The sequence below is a fragment of the Lepidothrix coronata genome, unplaced genomic scaffold (assembly GCF_001604755.1).
Source record: "Lepidothrix coronata isolate B3197 unplaced genomic scaffold, Lepidothrix_coronata-1.0 Scaffold101, whole genome shotgun sequence".
In the NCBI taxonomy this organism is placed as follows: Eukaryota; Metazoa; Chordata; class Aves; order Passeriformes; family Pipridae; genus Lepidothrix; species Lepidothrix coronata.
In genome coordinates, this window is record NW_016690281.1 from 1,553,505 (window position 1) to 1,559,497 (window position 5,993).

At 51.8% G+C, this 5,993-nt stretch overlaps 1 protein-coding gene and 1 long non-coding RNA gene across 2 annotated transcripts in view; both read left to right on the plus strand.

Moving 5' to 3' along the window:
• Positions 1-4,008, plus strand: LOC108501333. Its single transcript, XR_001876161.1, has 6 exons — positions 1-372; positions 718-923; positions 1,663-1,858; positions 1,950-2,148; positions 2,439-2,524; positions 3,968-4,008. It is a non-coding gene; the product is annotated as an uncharacterized LOC108501333 (long non-coding RNA).
• A 523-nt stretch (positions 4,009-4,531) lies between these two features.
• Positions 4,532-5,993, plus strand: part of MSLN (mesothelin) — a 16,141-nt gene continuing 14,679 nt past the window's right edge. Inside the window, exons 1-2 of the mRNA XM_017823062.1 lie at positions 4,532-4,551; positions 5,335-5,419. The gene's annotated coding sequence lies outside the window, so the exon portion shown is untranslated. The remainder of the gene's footprint in view (positions 4,552-5,334; positions 5,420-5,993) is intronic.

A 5,993-nucleotide genomic window follows, 5' to 3' on the forward strand; every position in this document is an offset into this window, starting at 1 on the left:
CCTTTGCTGCTCTCCTGGTTGACTCTTCCATGGACCCACACTTTGTCCAGCAGCTCCACAGCACCTTTCCCACTTGACCCTCTGTCATGGACAACCCTCTTCCAACACTGATCCCAAAGGTGCAAGACACTGAGGGCTTTGGTGTTTGAAAGCTGATGGAAGGATCCCCCCCCCTCCCCCAGCTCCAGGACATCTCCTTTGGGAATCCTGGAGAAGAGGTTCCTTGCTTTGAACTCTGAGTCTGTGAATTGGTCCAATCCCAAGATGATTTGTGTTGGTGAAAGCACTTTCACACGCTGTGAGTCAGACAAACTGCATTCATGGCTTGCTGCTGCACCAGTTCCAAAATAGCTGATGGACACGTGAAGTGGGGTAAGAGGACTGGGAGTGTGGAGGGAGCCAGGTTTGGGTGGGTGGGGATGGTGAGTCAACACTGGCACAAACATGAGCTGTAGGTGGGCATGATGGGGCATGTCTGAGCCTGGCACAGGACTGCTCCTGCAAACCATCAATAAAGTGACCAAACACAGGTTTTTTCAAATCCGAGGTGTAAAATTACCCCACTGTGCCCAGAGAGATTCAAAGTTACTCTGGGTTTCTCAGTAACCTGGGGGATCAGATCCAAAGGTCAGCAAAAAGAAGCCTGAAATGGGGGGAATCTAATTTAATATCCATCCCTTGTTAGACTCTGCAGCAGCTCTCATTTTATTCCTGCAGATTGTGTTTGCCAAGTCTGTTTTGCTGAAGTGTTGGTGGGCTGAGAGCTTGAGGAGAGCACAGGATCACTCCAAACCAGGAGATCCCTCTGACTGCTGCTCCACAGGCCTGGGAGATCCTGGGGAACATCACCAGGTGGGATTTGGATGAAGGAGCAGGGCAAAGTCACTCCTCAGCTCCTGTATAAAGACCCCTTCAAACTAAAGGTGAGCTCTTTAATAGCACCAACATTACTTAGTTTTTAAAACAGAGCAGCCTGCAGGAGCTGGAAAAGCCCTGAAGTTCTGTCCCAGGATTTGCAGCAAGGAAATGAAAGTTTGAGGAGGGAAAAGCGGATTCCGGTGATAGGGAGACAGAGATCTCTGGACTGTGATTCTGGAGCCATTGGATAATGACATTCCTGCTCAGGGGGCTCCTTGATGTTTGTTCATGAGGTGCTGGAGCCCACGGACCACTTGGGTGCAGGTTCTGGGCACCTTGGCATGAGCCCAGTGTGTGCCACGGGCCCCCCGAGCCCCTCAGCAAGGAAAGGTTCCTCAAGGAATTGGGGCAGCTGGTTGTGCCCTGGGTTTGCCTGTGCCAGTCCCAGCCTTGCCCTGTTGGATTTTGGGTTCAGCCCCCCCAGCTGCTCTCCCTGAGTGGGGAGATCTGTGTCTGGGGGACTGACCTGGCTCAGCCTGGGGCAGCTCCCCCAGTCCAGCAGCCCTAGGATCTGGAATCTCAGGATCACAGAATGTCCTGAGCTGGAAGGGGTCATCCAGTCCAACTCCTGCCCCTCCTGGGACACCCCAACAATCCCACCCTCTCTCTCAGTGTTGTCCAAACCCTCCTGGAGCTCTGGCAGCTTTGGGGCTGTGCCCACTGCCCTGGGGAGCCTGGTCAGTGCCAACCACCCTCTGGGGGAAGAACCTTTTCCTGAGATCCATCTCAACCTCCCTTACACAGCTTCATCCCATTCCACGCCCTGACTGGCCAGCAGAGCAACTTCCATGTGTTTCTCTTTGGGACAACTGGAGGAAGCAGAAATTTTCCAGAAGTTTCAACCATTTCAAGCTCCACCAAAGCAAAATTTCCTGATTGCAAAGATTCCCTTGGTAACTGGAGGAAGGCGGTCCTGGAGGAGCTCTGTCCTGGAGCACAGGTTCAGTTTTGTTCACGTCCCATGCAGGGCAGGGGCGGGAATTCACCTCTTCAGGGCTCTCATCCCGCCTCCGCTTCCTCCTGTTTCCCAGGAATGACAGGCATTAACAAACAGCACCCAGTGACTTGTGCTACGAAACATTTGTGTTCTCAAGAGCTGAGAGGTGTGTCCAGGGCTCCAAACCCATCCTGCAGTGGGAGATGCAGGTCTGAGGAGCCGGGGACACACCCCAGTTTGCTCAGTGAAAAGGAGCCCGCTATGACCATGCCCTGCACTCCAGGAGATCCCAGGTGAGTGTCCAGGGGCTGGGCCACCTCTCCCCCTCTGCCACAGGGAACCTGGCTCAGGACATGGATAACAATGACCTGGATTAACTAACTCCAAACTCTCCACTGGCTATCCCAGGCAGAGCAGACCCCCAGCAGTTTTTTGTGTGCTTTGGGTCTGATTTGTATTTTGTGGAGGGTGTTGGTGTGTCTAAATTTGCATGTGAGACGTCACCTTTTAACTTCCCTCCTCCGAGTTTAGTTTTGCAATTAATTTGATTTTTATTTATTCTATTTTTTTTTTCTGAAATAAGGTGATTCCTCACACTTGTGGGTGTTCTGAAGACCTTTCCAGAAATGCCTCCTTTACTCCCAGGGCTGGGATTTCTCCTTCTGCTTGGTGAGTAGGACCATGGAGTGGAGGGTGTTCCAGGAGGATATTCCATACCAGAGATAATCCTCAAAAGGGAGAATTGTGCTGAAAGACCATTGAATGTTGCTTTGGTGGCTGCTCTAAACCCTCAACTTTTTGTTATTCTTGTTTGTTATTGGATCTGGGAAGTGAAATATTTTAGGCTTGGTAATAAACAGCATGGAAAGACACAACTGGAATTGATTCTCTTCCTGTGATTTCAGAGCTATCTGCTCCCTGCTCCTGTTGTTGGAGTATCCAGATGTCTCTGGGAATGCACTTAAGGAATAATCAGAGCTGAATCTGATTAACTCTGTTAATAGAATCAGAGAATCCTGGAATGGTTTGGGTGGGAAGGGACTTTAAAGATCACCCAGTTCCACCCCCTACCATGGGCAGGGACACCTTCCACTAGACCAGGTTGCTCCAACCTGGCCTTGGACACTTCCAGGGATGGGGCAGCCACAGCTTCTCTGGGAATTATGGCATTCCACTGTGTGTTACAAGTTCCATGGAATTGCCACAGCCTGGGTTCCTGTGCCCTGGCAAGCCCAGGAGTGAAGGCAGTGTTGGGAAGGGCTTTGCTGCCACAGGGGAGGATTTGTGTCTCAGGGGGTTCATGACACAAGATGAGCCCGTGGCCTTGGTTGGGATGTTGTGAGATGAAGAATTTATTGCCATACATGAGGATTTTTGGGATATTGGTTGGGATATTGATTGGGATATTGGCTCCTCTGTGATATTGCCCTTCCTCCTCTTCCTCCTCCCTGTGTGGGTGTTCCTGATACTCTCTCGGGTCAGTGGGATGATTTGCATAATTACACATATTCATAAAAGCTTTCCAAGTGGGGGCCAAAATGATGGATGTTCCCAAGGCCCCATCCTGGGGGGAGCAGGAAGGGATTGTCAGGTGGAAACAGCCCAACTTTGTCCACTGGCAGGGAAGAATGGAATCAAGACCAGGGAAGAATGGAATCAGGGCAGGGAAGAATGGAATCAAGGCCAGGGAAGAATGGAATCAGGGCAGGGAAGAATGGCATCAGGGCCAGTGGATCCCTGGGCTGATCCCTGGCTGTGGTGCACAGGGGATGCAAGGCAAGGAAGTCCTGGAGAGAAGGACTGTCCCCAGAGGGTTGGTTTTTCCCCTCTCCCTGCCTTTTCCTCTTTGGGGATAGAGGTGCAAGACATCCCTCATGTCATCTAAGACACAGCCAGACTGGCCTGGCTGGGTACAGGAGGATCTTGTGCCTGTTCACCCCTCAGAGGTGACAGCAGGAATGAAAATATGTGAAATACTGGGTCAAAAGTGAGAAATAAAATACTGCAGGGAGCTGAGGGATGGTCAGGGTTGGTTGACTCAGACAGGGGCTGGGCTGTGGGAATGAGCCTTATCCTGGATTTGCTCTAAAATCACTGCATGTTGTCTTCCAGGGTGGCAAGGAACTGCTGGAGCTTCTGCTGGGACATACCTGGTAAGGCAGATTTGTGTGTTTAAAATATCATAGAGTCCCAGAATGGCTGGGGTTGGAGGGACCTTAAAGCTCATCCATCCACTAGACTCACCCTGGTCAAATCATCAGACAGTCCATCCCACTGGACGTCACACCTGAGGGCTGGGAGTGCTCCCAAACCTGGGACTTTCCAGCTGTTGGAGGCACAGAGCCAGTAAAACATGGGAACTTTGCAGATGGCAAAATGGGAACACTCTGGATGTGGGCATTGGAGTGTTTTCAGGGCACACCCCAGTCCAAATGGTTGCAGCTCACCCATTTGTCTGTGCAATGATCACAATTCCATGATAACATCACAATTCCATGATAACACCACCTCTTCTCTCCCTGTCTCCCTGTGCAGTGCTCCAGCTCCGCTGTCAACGGTGAGTTTCTTCCCAAGTGACCTCCAGAAGGAACATTCCCACACGGTTCTGTGTTTGTATTCCTCTCACAATTCCTTTGTCTCTGTTTTTCTCTCTTTTTTTGGGGATCAGAGTCTGCCCTGTGTGCCTCAGTGGAAAGGTATGTGACCCACCAGCAAACTGTCTTGGCAGCATTTCCCTTGGGAGTGATCCTGGTTTTCTGGGGAAGCAGGATCCCTCTGAAACCAGGGGTGGGACCTTTCTCCCCCCACAGTCCTGGGGTTACTCGTGGGCAGGGAGGGCTGGAGTTGCACTTGTTTAAACAGTGAAGGGAAAATACCTTCCTGGGGTTTTGTGTCTGTACAGGACAAAGAAAGGCAGGGCAAGTCCCTGGAGTGTGAGCCAAGAACCTTGGCACTGGTGCTGAGCTTATCTTGGCTCCTGGTGGGGCTTAAGGCTCAAACAGCTCTGCTTCAGGCTTAGATTGAACTTGACTTACACCTGAGGGTCAACAATTCATCTGTGCCCTCTCCCTGCTCCCAGATGGTGGCAGCAGCTCATTCTCATCCCGTGTGGGTTTGTTCTGCTGTGTTTGCTGCCAGGGGTGGTTGGTGTGGCTGCCTGGCACTGCTCCTGCTCCGGGATGGGAACAGGGAATGGCTGTCCCTGCTGGGGGGGGACAGGCAGGGAGCAAACCCTGGTGCTCAGGGGGGTTCAGGTGCCTTTCACTGACTCTCTGGGCTTGGCAGGTGTGCCCTTTGCTGTGTTTGCAGCTCTAGGGCTAAGGGGGTGCCAGTACCCTGCTGGTTCTGCTCCCAGCTCCCCTCCAGTCCTGCCCCCATCCAGTTCTTCCCCATCTCCTCACCCAGTCCTGCCCCAGCTCCCCCCATCCTGCCCCAGCTCCTGGCACAGCTGGCCCAGTGATGTCTTTTTTTCCCCCCAGTGCCAGCCAGGAGAAGTTTCTGGAAGCAGCCCGTGGCCAAAGCTCCCCGTGCAGCCTCTCGTTTGCTCAATATGCCTGTGCACAGGTAATGGCAGTGCCCTGCTGCCCCTGGTGCTGGGTTGTTTTCCTTGGGAATTCTGTCCCTTAGAACAGTCCCAGGCTTGGCTGGGAGTGGAGCAGCCAAAGCCTTGTCCAGTTTTCCCTCCCAGGACGGAGAGAAAATCTGGGATCAAACACACAGGGAGCACCCAGAGCACTGAGCTGTGGCTGTGTCACCTCCCACGTGGGGCTAAACCACCCTGGAGCCCTCTCTGGGCTGGCTGTGGAAGTGGGGATTCCCTTTTCCAAACCTCTCAAATGAGAAAGTGGGACAAAGAAGTTTTCCAAAAGAAACTGGCTCTTAAAAACTGGCATCACAGCACTGAAACAGATCTCTGCATGACAGTCACCCTGGTCCATTGGGGTGAACCCCAACAAAGGGTGGGAAAAGCACAACTGAAAGTGGGAAAAGCACAATTAAAAGTGTGGAAAATATCATCTGGAACATTCCAGGTTTACTTTCTTTCCTGCTTTTGTCATCATCTCTCAGTTGCTGTGCTGCCAGAAATTGCAATTGAATTGACAATGATTTGTATTTGTCCGTAAATATTTCTAATAAA